Here is a 19379-nt window from a genome sequence, read left to right as displayed (position 1 = left end):
TTGAAAAAATATGGGGGAAAAATTGACAGGGGTTCCCCCATATTTGATCAACCAGCACCGGGCTCTGTGCCTGGTCCTGGTGCAAAAAATACGGGGGACAAAAAGCGTAGGGGTCCCCCGTATTTTTTGAACCAGCACCAGGCTCCACTAGTCAGAGAGATAATGCCACAGCCGGGGGACACTTTTATATAGGTCCCTGCGGCCCTGGCATTAAATCACTAACTAGTCACCCCTGGCCGGCGTACCCTGGAGGAGTGGGAACACCTTAAATCAAGGGGTCCCCCCCTCCAGCCACCCAAGGGCCAGGGGTGAAGCCCGAGGCTGTCCCCCCATCCATGGGCTGTGGATGGGGGGCTGATAGCCAAGTGTAAAATAAAAGAATATTGTTTTTTGCACAAGAACTACAAGTCCCTACAAGCCTCCCCCGCAAGCTGGTACTTGGAGAACCACAAGTACCAGCATGCGGGGGTTAAACAGGCCCACTGGTACCTATAGTTCTTCTGCAAAAAAAATACCCAAATAAAAACAGGACACACACACCTTGAAAGTACAACTTTATTACATACATTCCGTCACACACATACTTACCTATGTTCAGATGCCGACTCGGCCCACGTCTCGACGTCGATTCCAGGGTACCTGAAAATAAAATTATACTCACCTAAACCCAGTGTGTCGTGTCCTTTTTTAATAATCCATGTACTTGGCAAAAAAACAAACCGCATACACGATCCACGCACTGAAAGGGGTCCCATGTTTACACATGGGACCCCTTTCCCCGACTGCCAGGACCCCCCTGACTCCTGTCAAAGAGGGTCCCTTCAGCCAATCAGGGAACGCCACGTCGTGCCACTCTCCTGATTGGCTGTGTGCTCCTTTAGTGTCTGTGAGGCAGCACACAGCAGAGATACAATGTAGCGCCTATGCGCTCCATTGTAGCCAATGGTGGGAACTTTGCGGTCAGCGGTGAGGTTACTTTCGGTCAACCGCTGACCGCAAAGTTCCCACCATTGGCTACAATGGAGCGCATAGGCGCTACATTGTATCTCTGCCGTGTGCTGCCTCACAGACACTACAGGAGCACACAGCCAATCAGGAGAGTGGCACGACGTGGCGCTCCCTGATTGGCTGAAGGGACCCTCTTTGACAGGAGTCAGGGGGGGTCCTGGCAGTCGGGGAAAGGGGTCCCATGTGTAAACATGGGACTCCTTTCAGTGCGTGGTCGGGTTTCTGTTTTTTTGTTTTGCCAAGTACGTGGATTATACATTGGACACAATCTACACTGGATTATGTGAGTATAATTTTTTTCACAGGTACCCCAAGGATTCTACAGGGACAAGAGGACAGAGCCTCGTGTGAACATAGGTAAGTATGTATGTTTGGAGGTGTGCATGTATGTAATAAAATTATACTTTCACGGTGTGTGTGTCCTGTTTTTTTGGGGGTATTTTTTTAGTAGTAGTACTACAGGTACCAGCGGGCCCGGTTTTCCACCGCATGCTGGTACTTGTGGTTCTCCAAGTACCAGCTTGCGGGGGAGGCTTGCTGGGACTTGTAGTACTGCTACTAAAAACAATATTCACATTTTTTCAAAAGGCTATCAGCCCCCCATCCGCCGCCCTTGGATGGGGGGGGCAGCCTCGGGCTTCACCCCTGGCCCTTGGGTGGCTGGAGGGGGGGACCCCTTGATTTAAGGGGTTCCCACTCCTCCAGGGTACCCCGGCCAGGGGTGACTAGTTGGGTATGTAATGCCAGGGCCGCAGCGACCACTATAAGTGTCCCCCGGCTGTGGCATTATGTACCTGGCTAGTTTAGCCCGGTGCTGGTTTCAAAAATACGGGGGACCCCTACGCTTTTTGTCCCCCGTATTTTTGGAACCAGGACCAGGCTCAGAGCCCGGTGCTGGTTGATTAAATATGGGGGAACCCCTGTCATTTTTTCCCCCATATTTTTTCAACCAGGACCGGCTCAAAGAGCCCGAGGCTGGTTATGCCTAGGAGGGGGGACCCCACGCAATTTTTTTTTCAGTTTTTACACTAAACAGACCCTTTCCCATAGATAACCATGCACAGATCTCACTGATCCTTGCATAGTTATCCAAACTCGACTGGAAAATGCAGGTCCTTTTTTTTGCTGCTTTTTTTAACGAATCGAAAAAAAATAGACCCGTACTTGAGCACTCAGAGACTAACACCCAAATACGAATGAATAGTTAATGCCCGTATTGTATGAAATAACAGCCGCGTTTGACCGATGGTCTATTCATTCGTATTTCAGAACTTTGCCAATCAAACCATTACGAATAGACCAGAAACTGCCGAGTTTTCTGCTTAGTGAATTCCCGGATTGGGACTTAGAAAAAAAAACACAAATCGGCCAAACTCTGATTTTTAGTAAATACTGGCCCTAGTCTCTACATACATTGCCAGCAAGTTACATTTACTCAAAGGGTAGAACAATAGAGTTATCCAGCTTTACAGGATGTGAGGGGACAGAGCAAGGTTAGGACTTAGTGTTTGGTATCCAGATGTGCAGTATTGTGAGATCTACATTCCAGTTGTTATGTGCAGTTAATCGCATGTTTCTGCGCATAGATATGCGCAGAATTGTAATATTCATAAATACTGTAAATACTGTACTCTTGATATTCGGCGGGAACCCGGTGGCGGAGACCTGCAAGCACACCTGGACCAAGCATCACCCACTCATTCAAACCAACCTATGACCACTCATGTACTGTAAATGACCTGCCCCATGACCTATGGAAGAAGAGCTTACATTACCTTTTGTATTGTATTTGGACCCTTTGTATAAAAGAAAGGCTTCCTGACCAGGCTCAGGCTATTCTCTGAAGGTCATCTTGCTAAGACTGACTTAGTCCTGGGTCCAGGAGTGCTCACGAACAAACGTATGTACTATTGGTTGTAACTCTTCTCTGTAATATTGTTGTATCTTTTATCTGTATCTTTTGAGTAAATATTGTTGATGCGTTGGACCACAACATAATATTTAACTACTGATGTCGCATTCCATTCTTGTTTGGGGAATAAGGTGTATTTAGCCACACGTGTCACAGCATTATGCGCACAGCGTGCAGGCGTGTATACACAACATGCATACACATCTTAGCGGTTATTGTTTACGTTTAGCAGCCGCAGCAGCCCAAACCACAGTGTGATTAGATATTGCTTTTCCTTGTTAGTAAATCAAACTTCACAGGACGCTCAGACGCTGCCCAGCTTCCTCCTTCCAGCTCCCCCTGCGCAGCATGAGGTCACACTGCACCATCAGCCGTGCACTGAGGGAGTGCAGGAAGAGAACCCCACCTGCCCGTCCTCGGTATACGGTTAGTAATGTGTGCGGGGCGGGCGGGCGGGGCGGGGTGGGGCGAGGGGGCGGCCACACACTTAAAAGCCAATCCCGGGATTGGCCATTTTTCATTCCCGATACCCGGGATTGAAAAAATGGCCCGGAATTGGCTTCCCTAACAGCTACCTGTTTGTCCTGCATCATGGAGTGAACTACTAAGGTGCGGATGTTGTATAGAGTTTTGGAAGTCAACTGAGTGCTGCAAGTACATTGCTTGTGTATATGTATGTATGTATATATATATATAAATATATATATATATATATAATATATATATATATATATATAGATGGGTCCACGGTTATCTTGGCTAGTTTGCTGCGCCTAGGCACCACATGGTATATTAACATAAACCCTTCATCTATTGTTCTCAGATGCAATACAATACAGAGAACAATACAGCAGGGGATTAAGTCATTACAACAGGGGATTAAGTCAGACTGCCCAATCTCAGTTAATCCTATTAAAGGTCAAGATAAACATCGACCCTTGCTGTCAACGCCATCTTGCCAGTTCGCTTTCCCGTTCCAGCGCAGATACTGTACATGAGGGTCCGGCGGTAGATACAGGAGGAGGGCCGACAACGATGTTGTGACTGTGGCCTTTCAGCAGTGCAGAGTTGTGCACTATGACAGCCGCGGCCCTGGCCATGTGATCCCTCTGCTCCATCAGGGAGGACTGGCGGTCTCAGATTAGTGATGTGCACCGGACATTTTTCGGGTTTTGTGTTTTGGTTTTGGATTCGGTTCCGCGGCCGTGTTTTGGATTTGGACGCGTTTTGGCAAAACCTCCCTGAAATTTTTTGGTCGGATTCGGGTATTTTTTGGATTTGGGTGTTTTTTTACAAAAAACACTCAAAAACAGCTTAAATCATAGAATTTGGGGGTAATTTTGATCCCACAGTATTATTAACCTCAATAACAATAATTTCCACTCATTTCCAGTCTATTCTGAACACCTCACACCTCACATTATTATTTTTAGTCCTAAAATTTGTACCAAGGTCGCTGAATGACTAAGCTAAGTGACCCAAGTGGCCGACACAAACACCTGGCCCATCTAGGAGTGGCACTGCAGTGTCAGACAGGATGGCAGATTAAAAAAATTGTCCCCAAACAGCACATGATGCGAAGAAAAAAAGAGGCGCAATGAGGTAGCTGTGTGACTAAGCTAAGCGACCCAAGTGGCCGACACAAACACCTGGCCCATCTAGGAGTGGCACTGCAGTGTCAGACAGGATGGCACTTCAAAAAAATAGTCCCCAAACAGCACATGATGCAAAGAAAAAAAGAGGCGCAATGAGGTAGCTGTGTGACTAAGCTAAGCGACCCAAGTGGCCGACACAAACACCTGGCCCATCTAGGAGTGGCACTGCAGTGTCAGACAGGATGGCACTTCAAAAAAATAGTCCCCAAACAGCACATGATGCAAACAAAAAAAGAGGTGCACCAAGGTCGCTGGATGGCTAAGCTAAGCGACACAAGTGGCCGACACAAACACCTGGCCCATCTAGGAGTGGCACTGCAGTGTCAGACAGGATGGGACTTCAAAAAAATAGTCCCCAAACAGCACATGATGCAAAGAAAAAAAGAGGCACAATGAGGTAGCTGTGTGACTAAGCTAAGCGACCCAAGTGGCCGACACAAACACCTGGCCCATCTAGGAGTGGCACTGCAATTTTCTAGCGAGAGGATGAGTGCTTCCATTCTCATGTGAATCTGAACCACTAGCCATGAACATAGGCTAGGGCCTCAGCCGTTCCTTGTCCCTCCGTGTCGTAAATGGCATATTGGCAAGTTTACGCTTCTCATCAGACGCTTTTAATTTAGATTTTTGGGTCATTTTACTGAACTTTTGTTTTTTGGATTTTACATGCTCTCTACTATGACATTGGGCATCGGCCTTGGCAGACGACGTTGATGGCATTTCATCGTCTCGGCCATGACTACTGGCAGCAGCTTCAGCACGAGGTGGAAGTAGATCTTGATCTTTCCCTATTTTACCCTCCACATTTTTGTTCTCCATTTTTTAATGTGTGGAATTATATGCCAGTAATAGATCAGCGTATAATACTGGTGGTCACTGGTCAGCAAAACTCTGCACTGTACTCCTCCTATATAATATACTGGTGGTCCCCAGTCCCCACAATAAAGCAGTGTGAGCACAGATATATGCAGCACACTGAGCACAGATATGGAGCGTTTTTCAGGCAGAGAACGTATAATACTGGTGGTCACTGGTCAGCAAAACTCTGCACTGTACTCCTCCTAAATAATATACTGGTGGTCCCCAGTCCCCACAATAAAGCAGTGTGAGCACAGATATATGCAGCACACTGAGCACAGATATGGAGCGTTTTTCAGGCAGAGAACGTATAATACTGGTGGTCACTGGTCAGCAAAACTCTGCACTGTACTCCTCCTATATAATATACTGGTGGTCCCCAGTCCCCACAATAAAGCAGTGTGAGCACAGATATATGCAGCACACTGAGCACAGATATGGAGCGTTTTTCAGGCAGAAAACGTATAATACTGGTGGTCACTGGTCAGCAAAACTCTGCACTGTACTCCTCCGATATAATATACTGGTGGTCCCCAGTCCCCACAATAAAGCAGTGTGAGCACAGATATATGCAGCACACTGAGCACAGATATGGAGCGTTTTTCAGGCAGAGAACGTATAATACTGGTGGTCACTGGTCAGCAAGACTCTGCACTGTACTTCTCCTATATAATACTGGTGGTCCCCAGTCCCCACAATAAAGCAGTGTGAGCACAGATATATGCAGCACACTGAGCACAGATATGGAGCGTTTTTCAGGCAGAGAACGTATAATACTGGTGGTCACTGGTCAGCAAAACTCTGCACTGTATTCCTCCTATATAATACTGGTGGTCCCCAGTCCCCACAATAAAGCAGTGTGAGCACAGATATATGCAGCACACTGAGCACAGATATGGAGTGTTTTTCAGGCAGAGAACGTATAATACTGGTGGTCACTGGTCAGCAAAACTCTGCACTGTACTCCTCCTATATAATATACTGGTGGTCCCCAGTCCCCACAATAAAGCAGTGTGAGCACAGATATATGCAGCACACTGAGCACAGATATGGAGCGTTTTTCAGGCAGAGAATGTATAATACTGGTGGTCACTGGTCACTGGTCAGCAAAACTCTGCACTGTACTCCTATATAATACTGGTGGTCCCCAGTCCCCACAATAAAGCAGTGTGAGCACAGATATATGAAGCACACTGAGCACAGATATGGAGCGTTTTTCAGGCAGAGAACGTATAATACTGGTGGTCACTGGTCAGCAAAACTCTGCACTGTACTCCTCCTATAATACTGCTGGTCCCCAGAATAAAGATATTTACAGCCCCCTGAAACAAAGTGAGAGGACCCTGTAGTGCCAGTGGCAGCGGGGGAACTCCCTGGAAATGCTGGGTTACCGCGATTGTGGGTCGGGGATGGAAGCTCTGGGAGCATGCGACCATCCTGGCACCCACCACACCTGTTTTCAGTAATGGGTGGTGGCAGGCCACATGCGGCCCGGGCCCTCCACTCTTTCTCAGAGCACCCGGACCTGGGACAGTTGTGCCCCCAGCACCCCCTTGATGGTGGCCCTTGGTGCACATGTGTATTCATTACTGGCTGACACACTTTCCACTGGTGCAACTAATTATTTAAATTGTTATAAACTGTGGAGATCTAGAAAACATGCACTGCTATGGGTCTCTGAGGACTGGAGTTGGGAAACTCTGCCTTAGAGATTCTAGTCCAGTCAAGAGAAATCCAGTTGAACTGGAAAAGGGTTCTTCTTTACCCAGCATCTACTTCTGCGGACTTGATGTTTAAGACTTGGTGGGCACCCTAATGATTCCATGTCTGCCGCCTAATGGAACAAAGCCGCAGGTAACGGGAGATAATATTATTAAATAGCCGATTACCGCTGCACTCCAGCATTGGCCTCATCGTAGGGATACCCTGACTTCATTGACTGCGGCAGTGGCAACTGAAAAGTGAGTGGGTGAGATGTACTAAACGGAAATTGCGGAAAACTCCCATTTACCCCATTTTCCTGATGTACTAAGCCCTGACCAGCAGGTGAGCACCGCGGTGGGGTTCGCCAGCTTTTGCTGGCGATACCCCATAGAAGCCTATGGGCTTCTCTCTGCAGCGCTGTGAGAGGGATCCGATAGGATCCCTCCCAGCATGCCTCGCACCCACCCAATTCACTCTGGCTCCCGGGGACGAATCCTGGAATTCAGGCAGCTGCTGCGCATCGCGGAGGACAGCTCTTATCGGAAAAGCTGTCCGCCGTAATGCTGATCGCATATGTAAGTACATATGCGATCAGCATCGTGGCGATGTGCATTAGTACATCCCGGCCATAGTGTGCTGGCAGAGCTGGCCCTAGGCATAGGCAAACTAGGCAACTGCTTAGGGCATTTGACATGCCTAGGGGCACAATCAGCTTCTGCTGATTAAAATGATATGCGGAATGGCTATATTCTGTGTGTACCATTTCATATGCAGATACAGCCACAGTCGCACACAGTATACAGGCATGCAGCATATCATTTTAATCAGCAGAAGCTGCTTGTGCATCCTAGCCACATATAATAATAAGATACATTTTCACAAAAAATATGCACCTTCCATTAGCAGAGTTGCCAGCTGACTCACGCCAGGCATCTCCTGCTGCATGGCGCACTGAGGCAAGATTTATGAGGACACATCTGTATCCAAGCAGAGGCAGAGGTCACAGTGTTAGTGGCCATGTGAGTGCTGTGTTTGTGTGAGTGGGTTGGTTGTGTAATAGTGTTCGGCATATGTGTAGGGGGCAATAAGTGTGTCATGTGTATAAATGCATTAATAATGTGCGGCATATGTGTAAGGGGCACTATGTGTGTCTTTATGTGTATAAGGGCATTAATAATGTGTGGCATATGTGTAAGGGACATTATATGTATAAGGGCATTAATAAAGGTTGGCATAATGTGTAAAGGGCATTACTGTGTAGTATTATGTGTATAAATGCATTACTAATGTGTGGCATTATGTGTATTTGATGCTCTACTGTGTGGTGTAGCATATAGAAATGGCACTACTGTGTGGTCTAATAATTGGAATTGGGGAAACTATTGTGTGGCTATGCCCCTTGCCAGCAAAAACACACCCCTTTTTGGGCTGTGCGCCAAATGTGCGCATTGTTCCTGTTTAAAATATAGGGATTGGGAACTCCAAAATAAGGACTGCTACGGGTGAGGGGTGATGGTGCTGGGAAACAGGTGCAGGGTTAGAGGTGGAACTAGCGGTGATGCTAGGGGGCACCAGCCAAAATCTTGCCTAGGGCATCATATTGGTTAGGGCCAGCTCTGTGTGCTGGCACGTTTCTTATCCAGTGCAGACCTCACTAACAGGCCCATTTATCATTGTATATTTGCGGCTTAATCCCAGAACAAAAAAAAGTATTTCTCTTACGTCCCAGAGGATGCTGGGGACGACATCAAGACCATGGGGTATAGAAGGGATCCGCAGGAGACATGAGCACTCTAAAGACTTTTCACTGGGTGTGAACTGGCTCTTCCCTCTATGCCCCTCCTCCAGACCTCAGTTTTAGAAATGTGTCCAGGTCGACTGGATGCACTCTGAGGAGTGCTACTGAGTTTCTCTGAAAAGACTTATGTTAGGTTTTTTATTTTCAGGGAGATCTGGCATCAGACTCCCTGCTTCATGGGACTGAGGAAGCAGAAGCAGAACCAACTTCCTCAGAGTTTCATGGCTCTGTTTCTGGCTGATAGGACACCATTAGCTCCAGAAGGTAACTGAATGCTAGCCGTGTCTAGATGCTCACTCCCACAGCACGCCGTCACCCCCCTCACAGAGCCAGAAGTCAGAAGAAAGGTGAGTATGACAAGAATGATCTTCAATCAAGTAAGTGACGGCTGAGGTGCGGCGCGGCTGGCAGGAGCACAGCGCGCCATTGCTACCCACACACACAGGCACTGCAGGGTGCAGGGCGCGGGGGGGCGCCCTGGGCAGCAAGAAAAATACCTCAAACTGGCTAAAATGGGGCATAAAATGCCGCTGGCACAGCCCTACCCCTGCCAGTATAAATAAGTTAATATACTGAGTGTAAGGACGCGCCATTGTGGGGGCGGAGCTTCTTCCTCAGGCAGCCAGCACACTACTCAGCGCCATTTTCTATCTCTCCTCAGGCTACAGAGAACATGCTGGTCTTCTCCTCCACTTCTGACAAGTACAGGGTGCTATAAAGGGGGGGCACAAAGCGATTGTGGTGCATTTGATAGTGTATATTACTATTTAAAAGCGCTTTTGGGCTGTGGACACAGGAAATACTGGCGCTGGGTTTGTGAGCTGCTCCTATCCTGTGTCCCTCTGACAGATTTTACTGTGGGTCTGTCCCCAAAATAAGTTCCAGTGTGTCTGTGAGTGTGGTGTACACGTGTGAGGCATGTCTGAGGTAGGGAGTTCCACCCCAGAGGAAGCCATTTTAGGGACACAGAGTTGTAATGCGGTGGTGCTACCGGCACACCAAGAGCCTGCATGGGTGAAAGAGCTACGTGACAGTATGCATCTGATTAACCGTAGCTTGGATAAGTCTGAATCTAAGGCTGCATGCTGGAGAAAATCTGTGGAAGATGTGATTTTTCAGGATGCTGTTATTCCTTATGCGGGCTGCCCCTCTGGGTCACATAAGAGACCATTTGCAAATGTTGTAAACACTGATATCGACACAGATTCTGATTCTTGTGTCGACAGTAATTAATCCAGAAAGATAGATCATAAATTGGCAAAAAGTATACAATATATGATTGTGGCTATAAGGGACGTGTTGAAGGTTACAGAAAGCACTCCTGTACCTCAGGAGAAGGCTTATTTATGTAAGGAAAAGAAATCCAAAGTCACGTTCCCTCCTTCACACAAACTAAATGCTCTGTTTGAAGGGATGTGGGAGAATCCTGATAAAAAAAATTGTATTCCCAAAAGAATTCTCATAGCTTATCCTTTCCCGGTTGAAGACAGGAAAAAATGGGAGTCACCCCCTGTGTTAGACAGTGCACTTTCCAGGTTGACAAAGAAGGTAATTCTCCCTGCTCCTGGCACGGCTTCTCTTAAAGAGCTGGCAGACTGCAAAATGGAAACGACATTGAAATCCATTTATGTTGCCAATGGTACACTGCTCAGGCCCACTATTTCCTGCGCATGGCTGAGTCGCGCTATTGAAAAATGGTCAGAAAGCGTGTCATCAGAAATTTACACGATTGATAAAGATGAGATACTCCTTAAGTTAGGGAATATCAAGGAAGCTGCCACCTACATGCTGGAAGCAATGAAGGATATTGGACTCGAGTTCACAAGCCGCTACCATGGCAGTATCGGCTAGGCGGGCGTTATGGATTCGCCAGTGGAACGCGGATGAAGATTCCAAAAGAAACATGGAGGCTCTCCCATATAAAGGTGAGGCCTTATTTGGCGATGGCCTGGATGCGTTAGTCTCGGCGGCTACCGCAGGTAAGTCAACATTTTTGCCCTCTGCGCCTGCAGCGGTAAAAAAGACCTATCATCCGCAAATGCAGTCCTTTCGGCCCAATAAACACAAAAAGATGAGAGGTTTCTTTGCAGGTAGGGGAAGGGGAAAGAAGCCCACACCGGCTCCAGGTTCCCAAGAGCAAAAGTCTACCCCTAATTTTGACAAATCCCCAGCATGACGCTGGAACTCCCTTGCACGAGGCCGCTCCGGTGGGCGCACGTCTCAAACTCTTCAGCCAGGATTGGATTCTGTCTGGCCTGGACCCCTGGGTGTTGCAAATAGTATCCCAGGGATACAAACTAGAGTTTCAAGACGTTCCCCCATGCCGATTTTTCAAATCGACCTTGCCAGCTTCTCTGCCAGAGAGAGAAGCAGTAACAGCGGCAATACAAAAATGATGTCAAGACCAGGTCATAGTCCTGGTACCGTTGTCACAACAAGGGCGGGGTTTTTATTCAAGCCTCTTTGTTGTTCCGAAGCCGGTTGGCTCGGTCAGACCGATCCTAAATCTAAAATATCTGAATTTCTTCCTGAAAAGGTTCAAGTTCAAGATGGAATCACTTCGGGCGTTGATTGCCAGTCTGGATGAGGGGGACTACTTGGTGTCGGTGGACATAAAGGATGCTTACCTGCATGTTCCCATTTATCCTCCTCACCAGGCTTATCTGAGATTCGCGATTCAGGATTGCCATTACCAATTCCAGACGTTACCTTTCGGTCTCTTCACGGCGCCGAGGATATTCACCAAGGTGATGGCGGAGATGATGGTCCTCCTTAGTCAGAAAGGAGTCAATATAATCCCTTATCTGGACGACCTCCTGATAAAAGCGAGATCCAGGGAGCAGTTATTACAAAACATATCCCTCTCCCTGTCAATACTCCAACAACACGGGTGGATCATAAATTACCCAAAGTCACGGTTGGAACCGACGACAAGGTTGTCTTTCCTCAGGATGATTCTGGACGCAGAAGTTCAGAGAGTATTTCTTCCGCTGGAAAAGGCTCTGGAAATCCAGAAAATGGTAAAACAGATATTGAAACCATCAAGTGTGTCGATCCATCAGTGCATTCGGTTGTTGGGGAAGATGGTGGCGGCCTACGAGGCCATACAGTTTGGCAGGTTCCATGCCAGAGTATTCCAGTGGGACCTGTTGGACAAGTGGTCGGGGTCACACCTACACATGCACAGAAAGATAATCCTGTTGTCAAAAACCAGGATTTCGCTCCTCTGGTGGTTGCACAGCTCTCACCTGCTAAAGGGACGCAGGTTCGGGATTCAGGACTGGGTCCTAGTAACCATGGATGCAAGTCTCCGAGGCTGGGGAGCAGTCTCTCAGGGAGAAAACTTCCAGGGACATTGGTCACAACAGGAAGCCTGCCTTCACATAAACGTTCTGGAGCTAAGCCATTCACAACGGCCTTCAACAAGCGGTACATCTTCTTCAAGACCGTCCAGTGCAGATCCTGGCGGACAATGTAACAGCAGTCATATACATAAACAGGCAGGGCAGAACGAAAAGCAGAGCGGCAATGGCAGAGGCGACAAAAATCCTCCTCTGGGCAGAAAAACATCTACAAGCTCTGTCGGCAATATTCATTCCGGGAGTAGACAGCTGGGAAGCAGACTTCCTCAGCAGACACGATCTCCATCCAGGAAAGTGGGGCCCCCACCAAGAAGTCTTCGCAGAGGTGACAAGTCTTTGGGGAGTTCCTCAAATAGACATGATGGCGTCTCGTCTCAACAAGAAGCTTCAGAGATACTGTTCCAGGTCGAGAGACCCTCAAGCAGTAGCAGTGGATGCACTGATGATCCAGTGGGTGTTTCAGTCAGTGTATGTATTCCCTCCACTTCCGCTGATCCCAAAAGTACTCTGGATCATAAGAAAGACAAGGGTTCGAGCAATCTTCATTGCCCCAGACTGGCCAAGAAGGGCTTGGTACCCAGATCTTCAGAAGTTACTCATAGGAGATCATCGGCCTCTTCCTCCTCGGGAGGACCTGCTGCAGCAGGTGCCGTGTGTGTACCAAGACTTACCGCGGCTACGTTTGACGGCATGGCTGTTGAGCGCCGTATCCTAGCCAGGAAGGGTATTCCCAAGGAGGTCATCCCCACCCTTATTCAGGCCAGAAAGGGAGTAACGTCAAAACATTACCACCGTATTTGGAGAAAATATGTGTCTTGGTGTGAATCCAAGAAAGCTCCTACGGAAGAGTTTCACTTAGGACGTTTTCTCCATTTTTTGTAGGATGGTGTGGAGACGGGCCTACGATTGGGATCAATCAAGGTCCAGATTTCGGCCTTGTCAGTTTACTTCCAAAAACAATTGGCCTCTCTTCCAGAGGTTCAGACCTTTGTGAAAGGGGTTCTGCACATCCAGCCTCCATTCGTGCCTCTAGTGGCACCATGGGACCTTAATGTGGTATTGCAGTTCCTTCAATCTGATTGGTTTGAGACTTTGAGCCTCTACAAAAGATAGACTTGAAGTTTCTCACTTGGAAAGTGGTGATGCTTTTGGCTCTGGCATCCACAAGGTGGGTGTCTGAATTGGGGGCCTTGTCTCACAAGAGCCCTTACCTGATTTTCCATGAAGATAGGGCAGAGTTGCGAACTCGCCAACATTTTCTTCCGAAAGTGGTTTCTGCTTTTCACATAAACCAACTTATTGTGGTGTCAGTAGTTACTGACACATTCACTGATTCAAAGTCTCTAGATGTGGTTAGAGCTTTGAAAATCTGTGTTGCTAGAACAGCTCGTATATGGAAAACAGAGGCTCTGTTTGTCCTGTATGATCACAACAAGATTGGCTGTCCTGCTTCCAAGCAGACTATTGCACGTTGGATTAGAAATACGATTCAGCAAGCTCATACTACGGCTGGATTGCCGTTACCGACGTTGGTAAAGGCCCACTCCACTAGGAAGATGGGCTCATCCTGGGTGGCTGCCCGGGAGGTCTCGGCATTACAACTTTGCCGAGAAGCTACTTGGTCAGGGTCAAACACATTTGCTAAGTTCTACAAGTTTGACGCCTTGGCCGATGAGGACCTAAAGTTTGGTCAATCGGTGCTGCAGGGTCATCCGCACTCTCCCGCCCGTACTGGAGCTTTGGTATAGACCCCATGGTCTTGATGTCATCCCCAGCATCCTCTAGGACGTATGAGAAAATAGGATTTTGATAACCTACCGGTAAATCCTTTTCTCCTAGTCCGTAGAGGATGCTGGGCGCCCGTCCCAGTTCGTATTTTACCTGCAGTTTAGTTATTACAGTTACACAAGCTGTGTTATCTTGGTTTCAGCATGTTGCTGCAATTAGTTCATGCCTGTTGGCGTGTGTTATGTTTAATGCCATGTGTGCGGCATTGTTGAGGGTGTGAGTTGGTAGATATCTCACCATTATTTAAGTAATTCCTTTCCTCGAAATGTCAGTCTCCCTGGGCACAGTTCCTACAACTGAGGCCTGGAGGAGGGGCATAGAGGGAGGAGCCAGTTCACGCCCAATGAAAAGTCTTTAGAGTGCCCATGTCTCCTGCGGATCCCGTCTATACCCCATGGTCTTGATGTCGTCCCCAGCATCCTATACGGACTAGGAGAAAAGGATTTACCGGTAGGTTATCAAAATCCTATTTACATATCCCCTGAATTAACGTAGGAGGGATCACAGTAGATATGTCCGATACTTGCTATGATCCCTCCATTCCTGCTGTCAGTCACATTCACGATAGGTTTCTATGCTGCCAGATTTACCGGATTGGCCGCTGCAGCTGCCACCACCTGAATATGGGCTATGGGCCACACACCGCAGATGTAGTTCCCAAGGAACCCTCCACAGAAATGGCAGCTGTGCATGTGGTCAGTGGGACCGCACATGCGCAGGAGTGCCGGCAGCTCATTAAGCACATTGCAAGGATGGGATCCTTTCAGAGCCCCTGTCCCTGCGGGTGCCTGATGATACATCCCACCATTATAATCACATACTGTAATATGATTCTGGGCACTAATATTGCATCTGGGTCGCATTGAATATGTGATTAAAGATAAATGGGCCCCTAAGGATATTGAGGTATTCATTGTAGATAATCAGCTGATCAGGACTGTATATAATGTGTTGGTCAGTCACTCATGCTGTCTTCATACTGTACTCAGCAGCCTAGGATTCTGTTCCCACTCTATGGACACCTACGAGTGGGAATAGTCCTTGTTGGTCGGCATGCAGACCGTCGGGATTGCGAGGGGGTGGGACATAGGGGGAGGTATTGCCGGTCACATAACTACATTCTTCAAAGGAAGAGAAGTATTAGAACTCGAGGACATACACTGAGACTGGAGGGGGAGGGAAGGGGGGGGGGGGGTTTAAGGGGAAATCTAAGGAAAAAATACTTCACAGAAAGGGTAGTGGATAAGTGGAATAGCCTCCCATCAGAGGTGGTAGAGGCTAAGACTGTAGAGCAATATGAACATGCTTGGGATAGGCGTATGAATATCCTTACAAAGAATTAAGGTTCAAAAAGGGTTGAGATTACCTAAAGGATAAAAAAAGGGGCAGACTAGATGGGCCAAGTGGTTCTTATCTGCCGTCACATTCTATGTTTCTATGTTTCTATGTTACATCAGGGTCATGCATACTTTACAGCATAACTACTTATTTGGGACAACAATTATTTTTAATGAAGCTATTTTATGGGTATGGGTCGTTGGGTCGACACAACTTAGGCTGACAGTCATTTGGTAGACCACTATTGGTCAACATGCATTAGGTCGACAGGGTCACTAGGTCAAAAGGTCGAGATGAGTTTTTTTACTTTTTTGGGTGTCGTTTTCTTCATAAAGTGACAGGGAACCCCATCTAGTACACCGTGTCCCCTCGCTTTGCTCGCCATGCTTCGGGCAAGGTGCCTCGCTCCGCTACCGCTGCACTCGGCACAGGTTACCGTTCCCAGTTGTAGTCCATGTGGATCGTAAAGTATGAAAAAGTCCAAAAATTTAAAAACGCCCCAAATGACAGCGCATTAGCCCCCAGTGTCATATATAGCAGCCGCCAGTGTCCAGAGCATTGTCCATCTGGTATATAATAAGCATACTGTATTCTGCATTTAAGTTCTAACCTATCATCTTGTGAGCTGAATATTTTGTGTAACACGTGTGAAAAGATGACAGTCTCCACTCTTACACCCTCCTTCCTTCTGGTAAATGTAATTGCCTATTTATTTATCCTTTCCCCACATCAAATACAGCTACTATTAGTGCATCATTCCATGGAAACAATGACTCCGAGGTGCACGCAGATTATGTGCCACTGCGATTTCTCACAGATTCTCAAGTGCCAAAATATGCAAATGCCAGTGTAAGCATACCGCTTGTGCACCACCGTGCGACGGACTGTGCACACTCTGCCACGCCCACTTTGCATATCTGAGCAATGGTGAACTCACCGGACGATTCAATTTCTCCATCATCACTGATGCAAATCCTGCAACATGACCCACTCCATTAGGTACAAAGGGGTACATTTACTAAGCAGTGATAAGAGCGGAGAAGTGAGCCAGAGGAGAAGTTGCCCATGGCAACCAATCAGCACTGAAGTAACATCTATAATTTACATACTATAAAATTATACAAAGCTGCTGATTGGTTGATGGGGAAATTTCTCCACTGGCTCACTTCTCCACTCTTATCACTGCTTAGTAAATGTACCCCAAAATGCTCTGTTCCTGGACTTCCTTTCCAGTGGCGGTTCAAGAGGTGGGGCTGCAGCATAGTCCAAAATTCAGATAGGGGAGCCACACCAACTGACACCCAATCTGCCAAACGTTGCCTGCCGCGGCTTACTGGCAGTTGGTGTCGTCCTTCCTATGTACTGTTTCCCACAGCTGCATTCTATCATATACAGTAAATGACGTATGTGGACTTACAGTTCAAAAAATCTTTTATTTTAAATGTTTTGCTATTCGTATAAGATGTAAATTCTGTAGTGTTCTTATGGGGCATGTGTACATGTTTTACACGTCTGTATCCCACATACATGAAATCCTTCCAGTTTCTTGGGGATCCATGTACATTTAGTCATCCTCTTGTTGAAAATGACTTTCACTAATTTCTCTTTTATACCTAAATCGTGGGTCACAGCCGGGAGCCTGACACGGAAGCTACCCGGCTGCGACCCGCTTCAGCCCCCTTTTCCACCGAAGTCACCAGCCCGACATATTACCAGGTTGGTGACATTGACGGTGACGCGACAGGGGCAGCGCTTGGAGATCACATAATCTCCAAGCGCCGCCCATCCATTCATTGTAAACGGGAAGCCGGGTCGTGCGATCCGGTTGTTATGCACACCAGTGCCTGCAGGAAAGTACTAGTGTCAGAACTGTTATGCACTCCAGTGTCTGCAGGAATGTACTGGTGTTTGAACTGTTATGCAAAACAAATGGACTCACAGACAAACTGGGGAATATGACATAACGTACACAGAAGGTGATAGGGTAACAAAATACACACACAGTGAACAGAGAAGCCCAGAGGCTAAGGAACTGGGTATCTCCCTTGTATTAGAACTGCTCAGATGTAAAAAGCAAGATGTTGTGTTTTAATACGTAGAGAACCCGAAATGCTGTTGCTAAGGGCAACAGCAAAACCCTAAAGGGTTACCAACGGGTGTGGCAGTAAACTCCTTGGTCAGAGATGGAATGATAGACACAAGGAGAGCCTCCACAATCCTGATTCTCACTTGCAGTGCACAGGTTTAAGCTTACTGCCACTAAACTGACCCCTGACACCTAGCACAGTGAGACAGGATTAGACAGGCAAGTGTTAGAATACAGCCGCAAACTTGCTAAGTTCACAGAGTAATAACAGAACCCCAGCAAGCTAAACGACTGACTCCAGTCTTACTGCTAGGTCTGGATTGGCAGAGTGTAATACCAAATCCCCAGGCCTATTTGCAGTAAGCAACAAACAAATACAAAGCTACACAGTACTGGCTAACTTTCATGAACTGACTAACCAACAGAGATTCAGCAGCATCTGCTTACCCTGAAAAGAGGCCTTATAAAGCAGGTGCTGTCCACGCCCCACTCAGACCTCACAGACTGTGAGCACAAAAACCAGCACCGGATCCCCTGCCGTGCACAGAGCCTATAACCACTGCACAGCAAAAGACCCGAACCGGAGTATCAGCTGCGCTCAGGTTACTCCACTAGCACTTGTCTCCCGGTTGCCATGACGACGTGGCAGCACAGGGCAGGAGACCCTAACAGTAACCCCCTCTGACGAGGGGTCAAAGAACCCCTACCACCGGGTTTATCGGGGAACTGCGAGAAGAAAGAGCGTATCAGTCTGGGGGCATGAAGATCACAACTGCGCACCCACGACCGCTCCTCCGGGCCATACCCCTTCCAGTGCACCAAAAATGACAGCCGACCCCGAACCACCTTGGAGTCAAGAATCCTTTCAACAACAAACTCCCTCTGGCCACGTATCAGAAGAGGGGAAGGTCTTCCACTGGAAGAAGGATTACTAATCGCCCGTTTTAAAAGGGAACAATGAAATGTTTTATTGATACCCAAAGAACGGGGCAGATCTAACTGAAATGCCACCGGATTGATAACCCTGGTGATCTTATAAGGGCCGATGAACCGGGGCCCTAACTTATGAGATGGCTGTCTCAACTTCAAATTCTTGGTAGACAACCAGACGAAGTCTCCTAATTTGAAGCTGCAGGGTCTTTTCCGCTTATCAAAAACCCTTTTGGTCACTAATGACACAGACACAAGGGCTTTCTTCACTTTCCGCCAAATACCTCTAAGGACCGAAACCACAGAGGAACCACCAGGCGTGGAGTCCAGGGGGTCAAAAGAATTGGCCTTAGGATGATGCCCATACACACAAAGGAAGGGAGAGATCCCTGTAGCAGAGTGAGCCGCGTTGTTATAGGCAAACTCCGCCATGGACAGATGAGCAACCCAGTCAGTCTGACACTTGGAGACATAACACCTGAGGAACTGCTCCAAGGACTGGTTCACCCTTTCAGTCTGCCCATTAGACTGCGGATGGTAGCCTGACGACAAGCTGACAGAAATCTGGAGATCGGAACAAAATGCCCTCCAGAATTTGGCCACAAACTGGGATCCGCGGTCAGAGACCACATCAAGTGGCAACCCGTGGAGACGCACAACATGCAGCATAAATAATTCAGACAGGCGTCTGGCTGATGGCAGCCCAACCAGTGGAACGAAGTGCGCCATCTTCGAAAACCTGTCAACGACAACCCAGATGGCTGTCATCCCCGAGGATTTGGGCAAGTCCACCACAAAATCCATTGAAATGTGGGTCCATGGCTTAGATGGGATAGAGAGTGGATGTAATGGGCCAACAGGAACCCCTCTAGGAGTCTTATTTCGGGCACAGATGTCACATGCCCGAACCCACTGATCCACATCCTTAGCCACCGAGGGC

This window comes from Pseudophryne corroboree, chromosome 3, assembly GCF_028390025.1.
Source record: "Pseudophryne corroboree isolate aPseCor3 chromosome 3, aPseCor3.hap2, whole genome shotgun sequence".
Lineage (NCBI taxonomy): Eukaryota > Metazoa > Chordata > Amphibia > Anura > Myobatrachidae > Pseudophryne > Pseudophryne corroboree.
The sequence above is the reverse complement of the archived record's forward strand: the minus strand, read 5'-3'. Positions refer to the sequence as shown.